This window comes from Malania oleifera, chromosome 8 (genome assembly GCF_029873635.1).
Source record: "Malania oleifera isolate guangnan ecotype guangnan chromosome 8, ASM2987363v1, whole genome shotgun sequence".
NCBI classification, from domain to species: domain Eukaryota; kingdom Viridiplantae; phylum Streptophyta; class Magnoliopsida; order Santalales; family Ximeniaceae; genus Malania; species Malania oleifera.
In genome coordinates, this window is record NC_080424.1 from 87,231,512 (window position 1) to 87,236,083 (window position 4,572).

Sequence of the window (4,572 nt, forward strand, 5' to 3'; positions counted from 1 at the left end):
TGTAGATAAAAGAGTTTATAAAGTCAGATTAACACAATTAAACTATCAATCAACCTTCAATAAGCTACAATTCTTAGTTTAGCTATATAAAGAGAAACTACATATAATTGACCCAAGTGTGTACTCCTAGGTTATATTCAGGTATATGAAGGGCATAAGCAGTGTCACGCAGGGCCTAATCATCCATATTCACACTTTTTTTTTTCTATGTTATTCAAAAATAAGGAAAATTGAAGAAAAGAAAGAAACTTCCCTGACTTATTGGTGAATCCGTCGAGGACTTAAATTTTCAGCTTTGTACTCGTGCCAAATAAACCTACATAAAAAATCTAAATTAGTCAAAAGTGGATAGATAAATAAATAAATAAAGTAATAAAGATAAAAGAAATAAACAAAAGAAAAACTCGTTGGGTTGTCTCCCACAAGCGCTTGTTTTAACGTCTCCAGCCAGACGTTTCAATCTTCATCAACCAAGATCTCCAAGAGGAATAAATGCACAGTTCCTCTGCATTTGTTCTCCATAGTTGTGCTTCAGTTTCTAACCATTAACTTTGAATATTTTCCCTATCTTGTCCTTCAAGTCTATTGTTCCAAAAGGGAAAACTTTGTCAATTGAATAAGGACCTATCCATCTTGACCTTAACTTACCTGGGAAGAGTTTTAATCGTGAGTTGAAAAGTAGAACCCGCTGTCCTGGAGCAAACTCATGCCTGATAATTTGTTTTTCATGCCACTTCTTCGTCTGCTCTTTGTAGATTTTTGCATTTTCATACGCATCACCTGAGAATGCATAGCGAAGATGCTCAAGGAATTGTTTCAACTCTAGAGATATAGGTTGCTGCATCTTTTCTTTAGAGATTATATAATCCGTCTTTGCTACCATAGGTTCTAGCCTCTTCACACGCTGCTGCGTTGTAATTTGTTGCAAGGATCGTTCTAGGTGATCAGCTGGTACATATTTTTGAAAGAATTTTTCTACACCTTGCTGAATGACATCTACCCGAAAGCAAGTGCTTGGGTCCTCTGGGAATCTCATGTCTTGGTAGATGTTGAACATAACCTCTTCCTTGTCCACTCTCAATGTTAACTTGCCCTTTTGAACATCAATTAACGCCCTTCCAGTGGCCAAGAATGGTCGGCCAAGAATTAGTGGGACTTCTTGGTCTTCCTCCAAATCTAACACCACAAAATCAGCAGGAAAAATAAATTTATCCACCTTTACCAATACGTCTTCTATGATTCCATGAGGATACTTGATGGATCGGTCTGCTAATTGCAAAGAAATGGTTGTTTGTTTCATCTCTCCAAGTCCCAATTTCCTGCAAACAGAAAGTGGCATAAGATTAATGCTAGCACCAAGATCACATAAAACTTTATCAAAAAATGAATTTCCAATAGTGCAAGGTAAAGTAAAACTCCCTGGATCTTTTAATTTTTGAGGCAATTTCTTTTGAAGAGTAGCACTGCATTCTTCAGTAAGCTTCACTGTTTCAAAGTCCTCCAACCTTCTTTTCTTTGAAATGATCTCCTTTAGGAATTTGACATTTGTTCCAAGGCATCTGCAAAAGGAATATTTATGTGAATTTTCTTAAAAATATCCAAAAATTTAGAAAATTGCTTATCTAATTTTTTCTTTTGAAAGCGTTGAGGATAAGGAAGTGGAGTAGAGAGAATAGGAGGATTGTCAGGAAATGAATTTGTTGGAAGCGTGTCCGTCTCTCTTGGTGTATCATCCATAATCTCCTCTCCTTCCCCTTTATTCTTGCTTTGGCCATTCTTTTCAGGTGTAGGTGTGGACATGGTTTTCCTTGCTGGTGATTTCTCAATTTCTCTTCCACTCCTAAGTGTGATGACATTGCATTGTTCCTTAGGATTCACTTTTGTGTTGCTAGGAAAAGTTCCTCTCTGTTGGGTATTTATGGTCATGGCCAGTTGTCCAATTTGCATTTCAAGATTCGTCATGGTGGCTCCCATGTTGTTACAATGAGTCTCAATGTTATCCAGTCATGCATCTGTCTTTTTAAACCTTACTTTTGTCTCCTCAACAAATGATATCATGGCATCCTCAAGTGACATCTTCTTCTCACCTTGATGACTATCAAGTCCTAGAGAAGGTTGCAGCACATTTCTTGTATTTCTATAAGACAAGTTCTCATGATTTCGAAGCCCTGGATGGTAATATTGTGGCAAAGGATCACCATGATAATTATAGTTCCAATTGTTGATGTATTGAACCTGTTCATGACTCACTTCATTGCTTGAATCTATCTTACTTGTAGCTGCCATATATTATGTACCTTGTGGTATCCTTTGGGTTGTCAAAGCTGAAATTTGATGGGATAGAGAAGCAACTTGAGCAAAAAGTGCAGCAAACGGCTCCAATTCATGAATTCTAGCAACTTTCTTAGCCATAGTTCTTTCAGTTGGCCATTGATAGTTATTTGAGACCATTTCTTCCAAAAGAGCAGTAGGACCCTCAGGTGTCTTTGACATCAAAGTTCCCCCAGATGCAGCATCAACTAAAGTCCGCGTTTGCCCATTCAACCCATTATAGAACATCTGAATTTGCAACCAATTTGGAAATCCATGTTGTGGGCAACATCGAATCAAATCCTTATACCTTTCCCATGCTTCATAAAGTGATTCAAAATCATGTTGCTTGAATTGACCAATCTCACTCCTGAGTTGGCCTGTTTTAGCAAGTGGAAAGAATTTGGCCAAAAATTTTTGCCATGTCTTGCCAACTCGTAATACTCCTATGTTGTAGCGACTGTAGCCAACCTCTTGCTTTGTCCCTTAAAGAGAAAGGGAATAATCTCAGTCTAATGGTGTCTTCAGAAACACCATTGATCTTCACAGTATCACAGATGTCAAGAAACATTGCCAGATGGATATTGGGATCATCAAGTGGTGATCCACTAAATTGGTCCTGCTGCACCATGCTGATTAATGCGGGTTTGAGCTCAAAATTGTTGGCATTAATGGGCTGGCGTCTGATACTCGAATAGTTGTCATTCAGAACTGCTCGCACATAATCCTTCAAGGCGTGTGGCTGTGCATTATCTTGTCCATTCTTCATGGCTAATACCCTCTTTTTCCTTAGTGCTCTGAGCGTTCTTTCAATCTCCGGATCAAAAAGAATAATGGCACGGGTTCTAGCATTGCACATCCAACATCAAAAAACACACAAAAAATATAGAAAAATAATAATAACAAAATAAAAATAAAATAAAATAAAAAGAAATAAAGAATATAAAAAAAAATTCTAAATTAAAACCAAGATTACTTTGTATCGATATTGGCAAAAATAAGAAAAACTCAATCCCCAACAACGGCGCCAAAAACTTGATCCGTGCAAACTGCAAGTGCACAGTATCGTAGTTTTATAATATAATGATAAGTAGAGTATCGTTCTCAGGGATTAATGTCTTAATTTTTACCAAGTACCGAATTTATAATAACCTTGATTTTATTTAGAAAAATTAATAACTTTAGATTGCGAAATTTAAATAAAGCTACTTTAAATAAACTATTCAAGAGAATTTAAAACCGGATGCTGCTTATCAAATTACTAATGATGAAAACTTCTAAGAAACCGATTTCACCTAGTTTCTCACTATGCTTTATTCATTTAGTTAATTCGACTTCGTTTTCTCTGTTTGTTAGCAAATCACTAATTTTTCCAAAAACTTCTTTCGATAGTCAATCAGAACTTATTCTTGTTTATTATTTAATATAAGAATATGCAAATTAATAACACAAGAACGCAATAAGACCCTCGATTTTTAATGCTACATAGGTTCATATAAGTCTTTCGATCTCTATATTTACCTAAGCTGAATTATCCAAGATCTATCCAATAATCCCCCCTTTCGGTAGCAAATCACAAGACTAAAATCATTTGATTAATGGCCAGTTAATTAAAAGCATTAGGCACAGAATAAATCAAACAAACATTAATGAAAACTACTTCAGATTAGCATCAAAGAGCAAGTATAGTTCTTAATTGGCTACATCATTTTCCTAGATTACAAAAATTTAGTTCATTCCAAAAATTAAATTCAACATAATAGATTTTACCATATTTTCTTCTATTTGGAGCATATGGGAAAAATCAACACTCGCAGCACTACCGTCGTGCATCACAAACACCCCGAACACCACTGTTGTTCACTGCTTCCGGTTCCTGAAAAGATTTTAATTTTCTGCGTGCCACCAACTCCTTCCTTGCTGCTATGTTTGTTGAACTTCAATCGCACAGTTGTTAGAAGAAAATCTCAAGAAAAAATTCTCCCTTTTCTTCTTCAAATTTTTGTGCAGCCTCCCCCTGTTCATGTTCCCTCTCCAGCGCCTGCTGCCCCCTTTTCTCTTCTTGCGCACGGCTCCCCCCTTCTAAGAAACCCTCCTCTTTGACTTTTTAATTCCTTTCCTTTTGTCTTTCCTTTCTTTGCTTTTCTTTCCTTTCTTTGTATCCAGCACCTCACCCAGCGCATGATGACCCGGCTGCATGGCTGGGTCACATCTCACCTTTCTTTTATTTTTATTTTTTTATTTTATTTTTTCAAAGGTACA

The 4,572-nt window shown here is 36.5% G+C and overlaps 1 non-coding gene across 1 annotated transcript; it reads left to right on the forward strand.

The window, feature by feature from the left end:
• Positions 1–2,581: 2,581 nt before the first annotated feature.
• LOC131163277 (small nucleolar RNA R71) lies at positions 2,582–2,688 on the forward strand. The gene has a single exon (XR_009139047.1). It is a non-coding gene; the product is annotated as a small nucleolar RNA R71 (small nucleolar RNA).
• Positions 2,689–4,572: the final 1,884 nt, after the last annotated feature.